At 35.1% G+C, this 18,783-nt stretch overlaps 1 protein-coding gene across 1 annotated transcript in view; it reads left to right on the top strand.

Moving 5' to 3' along the window:
- The window catches only part of MNAT1 (MNAT1 component of CDK activating kinase), a 195,460-nt gene that overhangs the window by 99,625 nt on the left and 77,052 nt on the right, over window positions 1–18,783 (top strand). The gene's annotated exons all lie outside the window — the stretch shown is intronic.

Raw genomic sequence — 18,783 nt, forward strand, 5'->3', positions numbered from 1 at the left:
GTTTCAAAATTAACAACAAAGAAAATGCTATCTTTTATTTATATGACTCTCTTTCCCCAAGTATCTCACAAATACTTTCCTATATTTGTGGTAAATGGAAATAGCTCAGAAAGAGCAGGTGGAGAGACTCTAAGACCCATGAATCCAGCCAATAGAAGCTTTGGATTTAGTAAAAAGATCACCAGAAAATGGGATAACTAGGTAATTAAGGGGATGCAGAACTTACCTAGAGTTGTGTTTTATCTAGAGTTGTATTTGGTCACAGAGTGACTGTTTCTTTTCTTTTGTTTTTAAGTGGTGATCAAAATGGCAGGCAGCCATTGATTTCAGTATAGAGATTAATTAGTAATCCTCAGAATATGCTTCAGCAAATGCAGCTGATTGGCAGTAGCACCTGTTTCAGCAACTGGCAGAATGTTAGTGCTTTTATCAAGCCTGTAATTTCCAGAAGGGCTTCAAAGCTGTGTTCATTGAAGTCTCTCATACTATCTACTTTCTTTGTCCTCCAGGGCACTGTTTTACAAAACGTACCTCTGTTTCTGTTTATTTATGTATGTATTTATGTATTTATTTATGAAGGTTATAAGATAAAGTTAGTTTTTTAAATTAAAGAAAAAAGGCTAAAATGAATTACGTGATAGTGTGTATACTCCTGTATTTGTGGAACCACCATTTATGCTCAGTGAACATGTAATGTTCCCAGGTGAAAAATTTACCAACTTTGTGATTTCTGTCCATTGCTTTTATAACTCATATTATGAACATAAAACATAATTGTCAATTATGACAAATGATCTGTTACAAGTATAGTAAAATGTGATTTAAAGGATTGGTGATTATAGTTAACTTTGTAGGAAGGTAGTTAACTTCTACATTGCTAGAAATTATTCTTTCTAGTTGAAATAGTCTTTCTGGTTCATATTTCAAAATATATTCAGTTTACATGGATTCATAGATAAGCTGTCAATTTGTATATTGTTTGAGGGAGGATAATATTTTTGCTTGTTATGAAAAGAAGACTGAACTGAGAGAATCTGAAAAGGATGAAGCACATATCTTAGTATAGGTGAAATTTACATGATTCAAAATGTACTATGGAAAAGTTGAATGTGAATTTTCTAAAAATAAATTGAATTATATGTTTTAATGAACTAGGGTAACTTTCATTTAAAAACCACTTATATAATATTTTTAAAACAAATGAGTACTTTCTAATTTATGTTTCATAAATGTAAATATATATTATTAAGTGCTTGAAAATAGAGTCAGTTCTGGTGGTATATCCTTTCTGTCATACCTTCACAGTGCCTAACATCCACTAAATGTTTAAATAAATGAATTTTCATATGTAGTCCTATAATAGAAAAGTGCTTGGTAGATTCTGGCAGTATAGGGTTTAAAGCCTGGGTAGTTTACTTGGCCTTGGAGAACTTCAGTTTCTTTTCCTGTAAAGTAGGCAAAATCATACTTACCTCAAATGTATATATAGTGCCTAGCACGGTGCATGGCATATAGTAGATGTTCAATAAATAGTTCTGTGTCCTTTGCATGGAACCCCACTGTTAGTAATCACATTCCATATCTGCATGACTTTAGTAAAAGACAATTTATGTGAAATTGCAAGTGAAAAGGGAATCAAAGAATCCTAAATGTTCCATTTAATTCTGCATTTAAAGTCTTAAATCTAATTGCATGGTGGTTTTGTGAAGGTAGTGGTGGTGGTGGTGATGATGTGTGTTGGGAAGACAGGTTGGGATAGTTAGGGTATTGATAGTATTTGTTGTTTCCTTTTAGGACAGAAGGATAAAGTCATTTACAGCTTGGCTTACCTGTTTACTTATTTTCTACAATGGAAATGGCACGATAACTACTCACTCTGTGCTAAATGACCTCAGATAGAACCAAAAGATTTGTTACGTATTTTTTGGAGGGGATAGCTTGGAGTGGGGGTTTGAAGAGAATGGGATACTGTGGATCATTACAAAACATTTATTCATTCATGAAACAAACATTCCTAATATGTACCAAACACTGTACTAGGCACAGAGGGTGTTTTAGATTTAAATAAAATATGATTTCTTGAATTATTCACTCTCTATTATGGTTTAGAGAAGCTTTCTGCTACTTTTTCACTGCAAAATATTTCTGCTTCAGAAGACCACTGATCTTATGTGATATTTTTTGTTTTGCTTATATAGTAATAGTAACATTTGTAGGGAACTTTATATAAAGCAATTTTCATATTTTATCACATTCGGAAATTTAGACTTATGTATAAGTTGTCTTTATTGTTGGTTAACTAAAAGTTTACTTAAGTGTCAAAGTAAGAATTCTTTCTTGGAAACTATTTTTGTAATTACTAAAAGTAAGTGAACTAAAATGCTATATGCCTGAAAAGTTTGTTTTTAAAATTTCTGGCAAATACTGTTTTTCTTAAAATTAATGCAGACTCTTTTAGGAGACAGGTTTTGCCTCACTAAATAGTCTCCTTGATGTTTTTCTTTTCTGATCTTTTTATAGAAACAGATAGGATTTGCTGGACGCTCTGTCCTGTTGGCAACAAATGGTAGTTTAGTAGCAAGACAAGCATCAGAGAAAGAATGTAAAATTAGTACTTTCCAACACATCTTCATTTATCACTGCTCAAGGAAAGGTAAAACCTAGAACAACAAAAACAAAACAAGCACAATTTCTTCCTTGGATCCTAATTTTTCTTCAAGCTACTGAGATATCTCCATGTTTTCATTTTATCTTATAATTTGATGAAAATAATAATAAAGTTTGCTCAGTGTTTCTACTTCATCAACTCCCATTCTTTCTTCTATCATTTATATTCTGGCTCCTATTTTCAGTACTGTATTAAGACTACTCTTGGTATTGAAATTCCATCACTAGAAATGCTCTTTCTTCCCCTCCATTTCAGCCCCATTCAGCTTCTATAGCCCGTCTCAAATGTCATTTTTTCCATGAATTCAATTGAATGAACATTCAGATACTTGTGTTCAGCAGAGTCATATCATATGTACATTTAAGTTATTTGAATTCAACTAAGGTTGACAACAACATCATCCTGGGGGAAAAACTAGCAAAGAATTCCTCTCTTCCCTAGTAAAAAATGTTTTTGAAACACATGGTTGCCAAAAGCAAGCCAACTACCTAGTTTTCCACAGAAGAAACAGTAATCTTTTCCACTGCTGGAAGAAAAGCTAGCTGAGTCAGATTCAAATAAAGAGATTACAATATGCACAGAACAACGTATAGTAAACTTTATGGGCTATTTAGGGATTTTTGAGGAGTTATTTTGACCAGTTTTTGCCTCACTCTGACTTTGGAACCTAACTCCTGTGCAAGATGTAACTCACTGTTAAAGCCGTGTTGAACTTAAGCTAGCCACATCACTTAGGAGCCTTCTGGATCACATTTGGGTCTCTCTTGGCTGTTTTAGGTATAGCACTATCTGAGGCAGAGATGATTAGCTTAGTTCCTTTTGAGGAACTCATTAGTTCCTAATGAGTACAAATATAATCAAAACAGATTAAAGCAGAGGGAGAAAATGCTTTTCCTTTTATATTTAGTGTTTACTTATAGTTTGAGATCCTTGGCTGTCTGAAAACTAATTGTATGTGTCCACAAATATATTGTTGAATTTTGTTTCTGTATGAACCATCATGGTTCTGTACCAATACAAAGGAATTTATAGAAATGCTTTTTTAAAAATATGCAGGATTTGATTGTAATTGTATTTGAGATGCTTTAATGATATTAATCTTTTTAGTAGATATTATTTCCTAATTTTCCCCAAAATTTTACGTTTCTAAATCTGTTATATTTTATTTATTTATTTATTTATTATTGAGTTCATAATACTTTACATCAATGTGAGATTTCAGTTGTAAAATCTGTTATATTTTATTTTTGAAGTTCTTTCTCAAGGAATAGTTTATATTGGTGTAACAATAACAGTTCTAAAATAGAGTTGATATATTACTAAAGAATGTTTTTCTGTGTGGTAATGTGAACACTAAATGGTGTCTGTTGCAGGGAGAGGATCGCAAATGGATTTAGTTAACAAAGCCTTGAAGTAAGTCCACTGTAGTGAATAGATTTTGATGCAGTTTTCTGGGCAAATTTGATAGAAATGGTTTGGAAACTTGGCTTGGCCAAGTGAGGACAATTTGATTTCTAATGAACAAGAAGCTTAAGCCCAGCTACATAGTTACAGAAATGCTTCTTTGATGTTTTAAAGCATATCTTACATATTTGAATGGAACTGATCATCACTAAAGAGCTAGAAAAATAGGCTGCTATACCTGGCGTATTCAGGATGAAACCTTTTTCATATTCTGGAAAGTCTGCTCTTTTTTTGAGAAGAAAAATTGGGGGGAAATATTGGTAATCCAACTATTAGGTACCATATGTTGAAGGACAAAGAATGCTCATAAAGGCTAATTTGTGGGAATAAGTCAGTTAGAATGCTTCAAAGAGCTAACCATAGTAGTTTTTTTTAAAAACTTATATTCCACTCGTTCTAAAACATGCATTCAAAAAGGGAGTGTAGTCTGATGATTCTAGTAGGAAGCTGGGGATCTGGGGATTAGTGCTTGTTTTCCCACTGACTGTTTCTCTAGTATACACAGAATCAAACTATTTTACATTAAATTAGGGAAAATCCTTTTCATTTTTGTGATACATTATGAGGCAGTGGCTTATTTCCACTTAGTGGTCGTGAAATCTTAGCAGGTTAGACCTGGAAGAACATTTAGTCAGCCTCCCATCTCGCCCCCAACTCCCCGTTGTAAATGATGAAAATGAAGCTTAGAGAAATTGTATGACCTCTGTTCATTTTAGTTTAGAGGCAGTGCCAACGTAACTATATAGCTACCTCTTACCATGAAGGGTCTTGTCCCTCATTTGTCTTTGCTGTTTACTGTAAACTTTGAAAGAAATTAGAGAAAGCCATTTCTAGTGGGAGAAATGAATTGTACTAACCATGAAATTATGTGCTACCAGGAAGTTATTTCCATGCAGCTGTTACAGTGATGACAGGCGGATATCACCCTAAGAGTGACCAGAGCAGCATAGTATAAAAATTGCTCTGCTTGCTCCTAAAATAAATTGAAAACAACTGAATTACAAAAAAAAAAGTTACTTAGAATGATCAGCTTGAAGGCAGTGCCAGATATAGTCTTTAAGTGTTCTCTATCTCATGAAAAAATTATGCGAGTACACACACACAATTAAAAAAAATATATCCACATCCATGTACAGATGCATACATATGCACAAATAGAAAACACATGTACATATGTGCACACATATTTAAATAATAAGGACATTTACTAACATAGAAACAGTATTTCAGAAATAACAATTGATTTTCTAAGATGTCTTTTTTAGAGTTTTTTTCCTGGAAGTAGTCACTAGAATTATAGTAGTTTAGTGCTCTGAGAACAGTGAAACAGTCAGGTTTCTAATTCCCTTTAGCAGTTTGACACATTCTATAGAATTTGATAAATTTAACATATGAGAGGATCCAGTTTATGAAAACAACCACCACTATCGTTTTCTTTTTTGCTTATTTGTTTTGTATTTGGATAATTCTAAGAAATAAAAGTAGAAGGCACAATCTCATTGAAAAGTGACTCACTTTAGAAGATAAGCTCCCTCAAGGCAGCTGTTATCTCTTTTGTTCACTGCTGTACTTTTTAGTTCTTGGCATATAGTCAGTGTTTAATATTTGTTATGTGAAGGGGTAATGATTGTAACAGAATAACCACAATGCTTTGTTAACTGAAATTTTGTTAAAATGAGCCTTTAAGTGGCTAGAGAGCACATTTCCAGCCTAGGGATAAAAACCATCCACTGACTCCTGGCAATGAATATGTGAAAGACAACAGTATTAAAGTGTGGGGAAGGTGGAGATGTATTCCTTATGTACTCTCATAGTACATGAGATTAACAAAATTCCAATTGTTGGGGGTGGGCCCCGTGGCTGAGTGGTTAAGTTCGCACGCTCCACTGCAGGCTGCCCACTGTTTTGTTGGTTCAAATCCTGGGTGCGGACATGGCATTGCTCATCAAACCATGCTGAGGCAGCGTCCCACATGCCACAACTAGAGGGACCCACAACGAAGAATATACAACTATGTAGCAGGGGGGCTTTGGGGAGAAAAAGGAAAAAAATAAAATCTTAAAAAAAAAATCCAATTGTTTATGCTTTGTGAGAGCGTTCTTAAATTTATAGAATTTGGAAACCTGACTCTCCAACTTACAGTTTTCCTGGTGTTCATACTACTATACCAGATGACTGTTCACATATCCTTTGATATTATTGATTCATTCAGTAAAGTACTGAGCAGCTCTTTTGTGCCAGGCACTGTGCTGAAAGGCATGGCAGTGAGCACAGAGCCTTATGGTCTATTGGGGGAGACAGATGTTAAACAGATAATTATACAAACAAAGTTTAACAAGCTTACAGGGCTTATTAGCAATTATGTTGAAGATGAAGCTAGTCTGGTGAATAAGTCATTTAAGCAAGACAAAAATTGAGTTCTGAATCCTAAAATTGTGTTAAACGATTTTCAAATCATTTAACCTGTCACCCTAAATTGCTAATACTTTATCAATTACAATCTCTTCTATGGTACTTAACAGAAAATCATATAGGGAAGAATGTTTTCATTTTTAGTATTTTTATTGCTTATTTCAGCAACCTATATACTATTAATTATTAATTGACTATTTCTGTTGGTATTATTTTTATTACAAAAAGTGTGTTTTCTGTTTTTATTTATTTTATTGCAGTAACATTGGATTATAACATTATATAGCTTTCAGGTGTGCATCGTAATATATTTCGAATTCTGTGTAGATTTCATCATGTTCACCACCCAAAAACTAATTATAGTCCATCACCTCACATGTGAGCCTCATCACCCCTTTTGCTTTTCCCCCTCCCTCTATGGTAACCACCAATCCAGTCTCCGTTGCTTTGTGTGTGTTTGTCATTGTTTTTATCTTCTACTTATGAGTGAGATCATACGGTATTTGACTTTCTCCCTCTGACTTAACTTCACTTCGCATAATACTCTCAAGGTCCATCCATGTTGTCACAAATGACTGGATTTCATAATTTCTTACGGCTGACTAGTATTCCATTGTGTATATATACCACATCTTCTTTATCCATTCGTCCCTTGATGGGCACCTAGGTTGCTTCCAAGTCTTGGCTATTGTGAATAATGCTGCAGTGAACATAGGGGTGAATGTATGTTTGTGCATTTGTGTTTTCAAATTCTTTGGATAAATACCCAGCAGTGGGATAGCTGCATTGTATGGTAGATCTATTCTTAATTTTCTGAGGATGCTCCATACTGCTTTCCATGGTGGCTGCTCCAGTTTGCACTCCCACCAGCAGTCTATGAGGGTTCCCTTCTCTCCACATCCTCTCCAACACTTGTTGTTTCCTGTCTTGTTAATTATAACCATTCTGACCGGAGTGAGGTGATATCTCATTGTAGTTTTGATTTGCATTTCCCTGATAGCTAATGATGTTGAATATCTTTTCATATGCCTGTTGGCCATCCATATATCTTCTTTGGAGAAATCTCTGTTGAGATCTTTTGCCCATTTTTTAACTGGATTGTTGGTTTTTTGTTATTGAGATGTATGAGTTCTTTGTATCTTTTGGATATTTACCCCTTATCTGATATATGTCATGCAAATAATCTTCTCCCAATTGTTAGGTTGTCTTTTCATTTTGTTGATGGTTTCCTTTGCTGTGCAGAAGCTTTTTAGTTTGATGTAGTCCCATTTGTTCACTTTTTCTTTTGTTTCCCTTGCACGGTCACATATGGTACTTGAAAATATGCTACTAACACCAGTGTCAAAGAGCGTACTGCCTATGTTTTCTTCTAGAAGTTTCATGGTTTCGGATCTTACCTTAAAGTTTTCAATCCATTTTGAGTTGATTTTTGTGCGTGGTGTAAGGTAATGGTCTACTTTCATTCTTTTGCATGGGGCTGTCCAGTTTTCTCAACACCATTTATGGAAGAGACTCTCCTTTCTCCATTGTATGCTCTTGGCTCCCTTGTCGAAAATTAGCTGTCCGTATATGTGTGGGTTCATATACATGTATTTTTTTCTTAATCATTTCAAAGTAAATTGCAGTCGTTGTGAAACTTTACATTTAAATTCTTCAGTCTGCATCTCCCTTAGACCTGCGCTGGCATAGGGCATTGTTATATATAACCATAATGCCATAATCACACCTAATAAAATTAATAAACGTTCTCTAGGGTAACCTAATATCCAGTCCATATTCATATTTCCCTATTGTCTTAGTACTGTTTTTTTCCTTTCCAAATCAGTACCAAGCTAATGACTCTTGTTCTATTTATTCCACCTTTCAATTGTCTTTTGATCCAGAACAGCTCCCATCCCACCCTACAGTTTTTGTTTTTGGTGTTTCTCATAACATTGACCTATTGAAGAGACCAGGCCAGTTGTATAATATAATTTTTCTGATTTTTCCCCTATGATGTTGTTCAATATATTTCCTAATATATTTTTATTATCCTTTTCATTGCTTTAAGTGTAAAGTATACCCATTTTGGCCAATTTAGAAAATACTGCTTAAAGATAAAAATATAAATAGTTCATAATCTCATCATCTAGTGATAACTACAGTTAACATTTTGGTATTTTTCATTATACAGACTTAAAAAATAGTTTAGATCATCCTGATTATGTAATTAATGTTTTATTAATTTCTCTTTGAACATAATTTTAAATGGCATACGTACTGTTACAGTTGAACTCATGTTTACCTAAATTTCCCAATATTGCTGGACATTTACATTCCTATTGGTCTTTCTCAATTATAAATTAAACTATGATGAGCAGTCTTTTGAATAAAGATTTGATTATATTTCTGATTTTTTTCTTATAAATTCTTACAAGTGGAATTTCTGGGTCAAGATATATGAATATTTTAAAGGTTTACTAAATTGCTTTTCATAAAGAAAGCAGTTTCATAATTTTCTCTCCTGTCAGCAGTGTATGAAAACATCTTTCTCCATACTCTCTTGTCATGTTGTAAATATTCATTTGTTTTATCATTTATTTGCTAATTTGATGGAGATATTTCAACATTGTTTTGAAGGGTCTGATTTTTTTTACCATATTAGTTCAAATTAGTCTTGAAGTGTTTTCTGCCTGTAGTTTAAGCTGTACCATTCTCTGCTCATGTTTATTTCTTATTGTCTCAAGACACAATCTACTGCTCTGGTAATATTGATATCCTTCTCATTGCCTTGCTTTCGTAGACTTTGTCTACCCTCTGAGGTCTAGCACAAATTCCACTGTTTCATTCTTTCACCTTTTATTGATACTTCCTCTCTTTTGATTTTCTATAGCCCTTCAATCTATACCATATTGTTGGCACCAAGTCAAATCTAATTCAGATGTGCTATATCACTAGTGCATCATACGTTTGACTTCCTCAAACTGACTCCTCATTTTTCTGATAATTTAGAATAAAATCACACTTATTTTGGTGTAAATATCACATTCAATCACCATTTTGCATCCAGTGACTTTTAAACACCCTTTTGTCTCCAGTCACTTAAAACTCCTAACACTTTCCTCATAGGACTTGTTAAGACCTCTGGTCTTCTGGTATTTTTTTCTTTTGAGGAAGGTTAGCCCTGAGCTAACATCTGCCACCAATCCCCCTCTTTTTGCTGAGGAAGATTGGCCCTGAGCTAACATCTGTGCCCATCGTCCTTTACTTTATATGTGGGGCACCTGCCACAGCATGGCTTGATAAGTGGTATGTAGGTCTGCACCCTGGGTCCCAATTGGCGAACCCTGGGCTGCTGAAGTAGAGTGCGTGAACTTAACCACTATGCCACTAGCCCAGCCCTTGGTGTGTGTGTGTTTTTTTAAATCTTAATTATATCAATGATCTGCCTTGTAAGTTCTTCCCCAGCTTTCGATTTGAGAAACTTGGAATCTATCTCATACCAGTTTTTTCTGGGAAAGATAGATTGAATGTTACTAGTCCAGGTTATGCATCATTTATGAGCTTTGTTTTATCATTCTCAAGGTGAGCTGAATTACCACTGAGTAATGTTTATTTTTCTCTCAATATCATAATTAAGAAAAAATATTCCTTTTTAAGCCTATGATATTTTAGTCATATCTAAGTTATTGGAATTTGTATAAAAATGTGTTTTAAACCATCTGGGATTTACTTATTAACATCAGTCTTTGAAATTGAGGTACCATGATTATATTCTCTAAAAATAGGATATTAAAAGGCAGTGTGGGGGCCCAGCGTGGTGGTCTAGTGGTTAGGTTGGTGTGCTCTGCTTGAGTGGCCCAGGGTTTGCCGGTTCAGATTCTGGGTGCGGACCTACATGCCACTCATCAAGCCATGCTGAACCAGTAAAGGAAAGAAAGAAAAGGAGATATTTAATTAAAGTAGGAAGTCTTGATTGATCTTGATCTTGGGTGGAAGCAGTCTACATTCATGTCTCCTATTTCTGTTCCTCATTAATTTGATTCGGAGGTCTCCAGTGTCTGAATAGGACCAGATGTCAGGTGGATCCTTCTGTAGCTGTAGATGCATACCCAAGGTTCATGTCCCTAAAGTTTAGCTGCCATCTGGGTAGTAAGGAGGACCTGGTATACCTCCTTCCAAGGAGGTGCAGGTCGATCTTTGTTCCTAGTGATTCCAAATCAGAAGGGTAGGAGAAAACTGGAAACATTGGTTTGGAGAGTCGTAGCCAGATGTTTGAGGAAGCTAGAATAATTCAGGATCTAGTGCAGTTTACAGGTATATAACAAAAACTCAGAGACAATTAACAGGATTAGAATCCAATATCTACAAAGGTGCAAACATAACTTTTCTATAATTACTCCCATTTTTTACCAAAGGTAATCACAGTAAAACTGTTTTATTTCCATTAAACTTGTCCTGATTATTTCCCTAAGTTCAGTAAGAATAGTGATTGACCATATAAGCTCTTTTTAAGACTGCTTTGCTGGAACTTTTCATAAGGTATTTCAGATTAAACTTTTAAAAACTTCTTGAGGCCAGGAAGCCAAGCTAAGGACTCGCCATCAGATTTTGCCTGCGATACCTGTAGTTTAGGTGAATTCCTGTCAGCCAAAGCCTTGGTAATATATCCACTGTTTCCAATTTTGTCTTATTACAAGAAGAACCGAATTCCTATTGAACTGATGCAAAGAACTGTCATGAAAATAACACAAAAGTTTCTGAATTTTGTAAGGATTGGGGAGGGAGAAAAATTAAATATTTCATCTTTACCAAATTGCTGTAAATTATAGATAGCTTAAGAGAAAAGATTTCCTTAAATCTGGAAAAACAAAATATTAAGGAACCAGCAATGTTTCAGACAAAAAGTTATACAAATTCAATGATTCTCTTCAGTTCATTTAGTCCTATGTGGTTAATATTTGTTCAGAAGAAATACTTGTTCTGCTTGAATCCAATTTTTCCATTAGTTCTAGAAATTCTTATCAGTATCAGTTTTATAATCTTACAGTTATCATTGACCTGTACTTGTCAAAGTCCTTTCCATGAATCTCCTTCAAAGATGAAGCATTTTTGCAGGAATGCTGTTGCAGGAGCATCAAACAATAACTCTCTGTGAGTGACAAAGACTTAAAAATGGCCATGGTTAAGTGTCTGATGAGGGTTCATTATAGTGGAATTGACAAAGAAATTTGGTTATTTCTATGACACAACATTTTAAGATAACTGTTATACCAAGACATATCATATTTCCAGAAATCAGATTTCACACAATTTCTGGAACACTTAAAACATATATCTACACAAATATAACAAAAAGAAGGCTTAATATTACTTCTTGTTTGACAATGCTTCCCATGTAATTTAACATATTAAATAAATTTAATGAGTATAACATCTCTCTTTTTATAGGTAGAGAGAATAATTCATTTGTGATTTTCCAAGGGCTCTCTGGAAAATCCCAAAGTTATTTCAAGGTCAAAAAGACTTCATTTAAGGGGCCGGCCCCATGGCTGAGTGGTTAAGTTCGAGTGCTCTGCTTCGGCGGCCCACGGTTTCGCTGGTTCACATCCTAGGTGCGGACATGGCACTGCTCATCAAACCATGCTGAGGTGGCATCCCACATGCCACAACTAGAAGGACCTACAACTAAAAATACACAACTATGTACTGGGGGGCTTTGGGAGAAAAAGGAAAAAAAAAATCTTTAAAAAAAAAGACTTTATTTGGAATTCGATTCTTTTGGGGGGCGGTGAAGTTTGTCAAAGATATGAAAAGATCTTAAAAACATTTGGTCAATTAGGATCATAGGTCACTGTGAAACAATACTTGGTTATCTGTTTAACTATAAATTAGAGACTTTGCAGGCAAGTAAAGAATGTTAAGCAGTTGTAAAGGAAAAAGTAAGAAAGAAAGAAACCTTATCTCTTTTAATAGAGAAGACTCCTGTTTTCTTAAGAGATTAGACCCTGTTGATAAATATAATGTGAAGCAGAGCAAATCATTTTGGTAAGACACAAAACCTCTGCTATCCAAGCAGATTACTTAAAAGGTAAAGGAAAACTTTTCACAATATCTTATCAAGAGCAGACCAGTAGTCCAAGAAAACTTTGTCCTTTTAACAGAGAGAAAATCAAATTCTAGTTTTGCACCAGCTTACTTTTGACATTAAAGCTCATTTTTGTTTTACATATATAAATTTATTTTAATCTTAGCCAGCTTGATCACATGCAAAATTCCTTCTCCAAGATTCCTTTTTCACAAACCTTCTTTTTTACTTTCAGATTTTGTCCTCTGTTTTTCCTCTTTCCCATTCTGAAATAACCAGCATCATTTTAGGACAAAATTTCTTTCTTTTCTTTCAACTATATGCATCTCTATCCCTCATACCTTCTCTTACCAGAAACACATATCCTACTTTCCTTGCATATAGAGATATTTCCCTTATTATTTCTAGTAGCTTTAAACAATTGTGAATGGTCTATTACTGGCAAATTTATGAATACATTTCATAATTCCTAAAAGTATATTTTTCTCCTAGTAAAATTTCCAGTGTGCACAAAACACATGTTTACCAATAGACCCGAATACCTTTAGTTCCTCTGTAAAGGAAGCCAAAAAGAGATAAACCTATCTTTAGTAATGTTTCAGTATTTTATTTTTATTTTTATTTTGTTTGGAGATGCTCTAGATAGTTAATGAATTTAGCTTAACCTTATTTAACTTAACTTGGTAAAACTTTAAGGTTTCATGTAACCAAAAGATTTTGGAAATTTTTGCTGGAAAGTTCACCTAGAAACTCTTAGTCCCTTTACATCTATTTAAATCATTTGTTCTTAACAATTATGTTTAGATTACCTATAAAAACTTCATTAGACTTTAATCAAAGTCAGTCATCATCCTAAGTTATTTTTCTGGCTGACAAATTTTGTAATAGAAATAACATGAATTTAGTTGATTAGTAAACTCAGGTAGATAAAAGTATTATATTTAATGCTGATTACTTTAAAGACATGCCTGTTTTAATTAAGCCCACAACTTTAAGCTATTCTTCATTTACTTAAGGTTCATCTTAGGTCAGATGAACTTGAAAAAACATTTGGGTTGTTTTTATATTTCTAAAAATTTTAGGAATCTTTAATTCGTGTAAGTGCTTAATTTTCTTTAAGCCAATTAAATAGAGCTCTTTACAAGTTAATTTTGGCACTACCATGTAGAGGTAGAAAAATCCCACACATCTACAAATTTCCACATTCACACACACACATATACATATGTACACGTATCAACACACAGATGCAAACAGAGGGCTTATTATAGCTTCTAAAATTTTAGCCATGTATCAGGTACAATAATACAAAACTCACTACTTATAAAAGAAATTGGATCTAAATTGTGTTTCTGGCAGATGGAATAAGTTAAGGTGACCAACTCAGATTGCTAAAGCTTTTTACTAAAATTTCTGAAGACAATTAATGTTTTTGTCATTTGCTTAAGTTTCAAATAACCTTTCCCCTTTTGTTTTCCTTCTGGTAAGAATTACCTCCCTGAAGTTTGCATTTCAAACAGATGGGCTAGATAAGAGTTTCTGGAGAAGACCAAGTAGAACATTTACAGAGAAAGAATGCAAGTTCCTCCAAGAAGGACTTTGAAGTGTTTCCTAACGCCAGAATTTTTACAATACCTACAAGTCTGTTGAGATTAATAGGGGAGGTTTTGGGATTGGTAAAAAAGAACTGATGAGTTTCTAGAGCTGCATTTCTGGTTTTGCAAAGATTTGTAAGATAAGGATAGTTGCTTTTAATTCCTCACAAAATTGAGTTGCAAACTAAATGATATCATAGTGTGACCCACCCATCCAACCACATTATCTTCAGTTTCCTTTTTTGTATCAGGGAGAAGATTTCCAACTAAGATGGAAATCAAAAGATTTTTATGTTTTGAATTTAGAGCTGTTTGTCTTTGGAATGTTTTAGTAAATGCTTCCACAAAGATTTTAAAAGGTTTTTCTTTCCCTCTTGGTAGATATTTTATTTTACCTTAGGGCAGATGGCCTTAGAAATTTTTCTTTTTCCTATCATGCTGTGCAGTTTTCAGCCAGAGCAAACAACAGATCTTTCTGGCAATATTGAACAGCCCCCATTGGATATAAGAGCAATCTCCAAAGAGCGTGCAAAGAATACTACCTCCCCAAGATCCAGTGTCACTCCTGTAGGGGAAGAACACATTTCCTCTACCCACTCTGGATCCCTCTGGCCGAACAACGAATTAAATTCACATGAGACAGAATAACAGGAGAAAATTAAACAAAGCTTTATAACATGTATACATGGGAGAGGCTAAGGAAAACTGAGCTACTCGCCAAAATGGCGGAAGCTCTCACCTTAAATACCACCCTCAGCTAAAGACAAAGGAGGATGTTGGGGGTAGGGGGAGTGAGTTATGGGAGATCACCAGAAAAGCAAAGTAAACAAGAGTAAGATTATTATGCAGGTTTAAGTCCTTGCCTTCTCCATTGATAAGAGTTTCTAAGGATAAGGTCATCTCCCCTTCTTCCTGGTATAGAGAGGGAGACACCTTTACAGATGGAGATGTCCTTTACAAATGTAAATGTCTCTTAACAAAGGATAACTAATTCTACTTTTCAGAGTTTCTCTCATGTCTGCAGTTTTTAAAAGTAACCAGCCCAAAATAATCTTCATGCCAAAGAGAGGTATTTTGGGGTGGCCAATTCCAGTCTCTCACACTCCCAAAGATAGCCCAAAAAAAGAACTGACAACATGTGTGTCCTAGGCAGGCAGAAAGCCAAGCTAAGTTCATAAAACACAAAACAAGTCAAGCAAGAAGGCAGTGGCTATCCCTGAGAGAGAATGGATCAATAACTAGTGGGTCTGGATTTGAAAAGGAAGGAACAGTATGAAATTTTGTTTTCTTCTCTTGGCTGTGCGCTACCAGTAGAGATTTTAGAGAGTTGACTCTGGTAAGAATTCTCATCCTTCACTAGCCTTTGCCAGTTTTCCCAGGATCCCCTCTATAGGTTCTTGAATCTGACAGAATTTGGCAAGGTTTTTCATTAATTTTAACTTTAGTTTCCTTTAGCTGTTTAAAGGAATAGCATAACAGTTTATTAGAAGATACTTCAGAATCTTGTCAACTCCGGGAGGGGCCCATATGGGATCCCTCATGAGAGTACAAATGAGGGCATTTGAGTTGCTGTTGAAGAATTTGCTTAGGGCCTTTGAGGATAATCTCTTTTCCAGTGTCCCAGTTGATTACAATTGAGACATTGATCCCTGGGCCAGCGTTTTGATGATGGGCCCCTAGGAGGTATAATAGGGGAGGCCTAGGTGTTCTTCTAGATACCTTTTGTGTCTTTAATTTTTCATTAGTCGTTTGTAACAAAACTTTCAATGAAGCTGTTTTGGAATCTTGAAACCTTTTGGAAGCTTCTATATACCAATTAAAATAGGTATCCCATTCTGTTTCTTTGATTTGGGAACTTTTGTATTTAAGTACACTTCTTAAATAAGTGATCTTGTCTAATTGGAACATTCTCCATGATGGCCATTATAATTCTCGGTTGTTTTTAGTAAGATTTTGCCATTTTTCTAGATATGTATAGCTTCTGGGAATGCAGTTCTTAGAGAGAAAGTAAGCAGGTGTGCTGGAAGGTGGTGTGCTCAGTTCTTTGGAATTTAAGGATTTATTTATTTATTCATTCATTTATAATTTTTTGTTTTATTTATTTATCTTTTGGCTAAGGCTTTTGGTTTCTCAGAGCCAAACTAATACCTAAAAGAGATGTACCAATAGGTTTGGAATTGTGTGAGGTTTTACACTGTACCTCATTGTGTGGAAATTTTATTGAGGTTGGTGGGTGCTCTATTGTCAATCTAACTCATTCCGTAACCAACTTATGGGAGTCTTTGGGTTAGGTGGTGAGCATTCTAACAGCTTTTAAAATGCTTGATCTGTGCCCACCAATTTTTATGGCTTTTTGGCTTCTGACATTCCCATTAGTAATAGCCTTTATCTACACAAAACAAGACAGACAAACATGAGCACCTGAACACACCAGTAGTAACTAAGAGATATCACTGTGGCCTGGCCAAGAGAAGGCCCTGGATATGTCACCGGGAGTTCCCAACATGGAACCTGGGAGTGGGTAAAGGATTGAATCAGCAGAACTCCACAAATGTGGACTCTGGACTGGAGTTCCACACAATGGGGAACTCTAGAGTGGAATATCAGCACTTCCCAAAGTGGAATCTGGGGACAGAACCAAGGGTTGGGGTTTTCCACTTAAATGGGGGAACTGGGGTCTGAACTACTAACACTTCCCAAAAGGAGCTTGACACAAAGAGGACGGAGCTCAGAACTGAGAGGAACTTACCTACACCCTTTGGAAATGCTGAGAAAGGTAGGGAACTCAAAGGGCTCATGGGTACCATGTCTGTGTTTCTTGTTGTCTCCGAAGTCGTCAGAAGTCTCTTTTGGTCCTGTCGCTGCCACCAAATCTTGTAAAAAATGAAATTTAATTGAATAAATTTGAAGATCAAATTGGCGTTATTCAATAATTCACGAGTCAAGCAGCATCCCTTCTAGCAAATAGAAAGGAGCTGCAAGGAGCTGTACAAAATGGAAGACTTTTATAGGCAGGGGGAGGTGGGGCGAGGAAGTTCAAAAAGTAGATTGTTTCAGGCAGGGTCACCTTCCTTTGGGGGAAGGTGGGGTCTGTCAGGCAGATTACCTCACTATTGCTGACCAGATAATTCCTGATTGACTGGTTAAAGGTCACATTCCTGGGAGAGATTAAAATTGCAGTTAGGTTGGGTATTAAGTCTTGGTTTGCTGATGTGGGGTTTAGCACAAATGACTCCATTTTGGGCCTGTTTTTTCTTTCTTAACACTGGGAACCTCATGTAATTGGGATCATACAATATTCATCCTTTTGTGACTGGTTTATTTCACTTATTAGCATGACATCTCCATGGTTCATCCACGTTTTAGCATGTGTCAAAATTTCCTTCCTTTTTAAGGCTAAATAAAATTTCATTCTGTTTGTTTACCACATTTTGTTTATTCATTCGTCCATTGATGGACATATGGGTTGCTTCTGCCTTTTGGCTATTGTGAATAATGCTGCTATGAACATGGTTATACAAATATCTATTCGAGTTCCTGCTTTCACTACTTTTGGATATATACCCAGAAGTGGAATTACGGGCTCACAGGATAATTCTATATTTAACTTTTTGAGGACTTGCCATCCTATTTCTCATAGTGGCTGCACCATTTTACATTTCCACCAGCAGTGTACAACAATTCTGATTTCTCCACAATCTTGTCAACACTTGCTATTTTCTTTGTTTTTTGTTCTTATTTGGATAATGGCCATCCTAAATAGCCATGGGTTAGCTGGTATCTCATCGTGGTTTTGATTTGGGTTCCCCTAATGACTGGTGATGTTAAGCATCTTTTCATGTACTTATTGGCCATTTGTATGTCTTTGGAGAAATGTCTGTTCAAGTCCTTTGCCCCTGTTTGGTGAAGACCTTTTGAGTGATGGTGTCAGAGAAGCTATTAATATGATGGTAAACTAACTAGGATCATGCTAGATGGGATTAAACTTGTTGAAAAGAAAACCACAAGTCAGATGTGGACATCTTGTATGGTTGTCTCTCACTGCCTCAGTTGCACTTTATCACTTTTAAGTCGTGGGTTTTTCCTTTTTTTAAAATAAAAGAGATAACAAATGTGCTATGTATCCAACTTAGTGAATTAGGGAAAAAAGTAAAGGGAGCTAAGGGAGGTAACAACAGAAATAATTTATAAACTAGAAAATGGTAGAATAAATAATTGCAAGAACTGGTTTTTATTAAAAAGTTAAGAAATAGGGAAGTTGTCAAGAATTAGAGCAAGAAAAATAACAGACCTAGAGTTAGAATCAGAAAACATGGACCATATCAAAAATAGGGACTTTTAAAATTAGAATTCTATGCTCAGATGTATGATAAATATGTAAATCTCAATGTGATGATGCTATATGGCTGAGTGGCATTTTGTTTTGTATACTTGTGATCAAATATGGTTATTTTATTTTAGTTGTCCAGTAGTTCTTTCTTTTTAGAAAAATTCCTGGATATTTCATTCAACTTAATTTTTAGCATACAATTTTCTCATTGTGTGTGTGTAAGTAGACATCATATACACACGTTTGG

The sequence above is a fragment of the Equus quagga genome, chromosome 20 (assembly GCF_021613505.1).
Source record: "Equus quagga isolate Etosha38 chromosome 20, UCLA_HA_Equagga_1.0, whole genome shotgun sequence".
Taxonomy (NCBI): domain Eukaryota; kingdom Metazoa; phylum Chordata; class Mammalia; order Perissodactyla; family Equidae; genus Equus; species Equus quagga.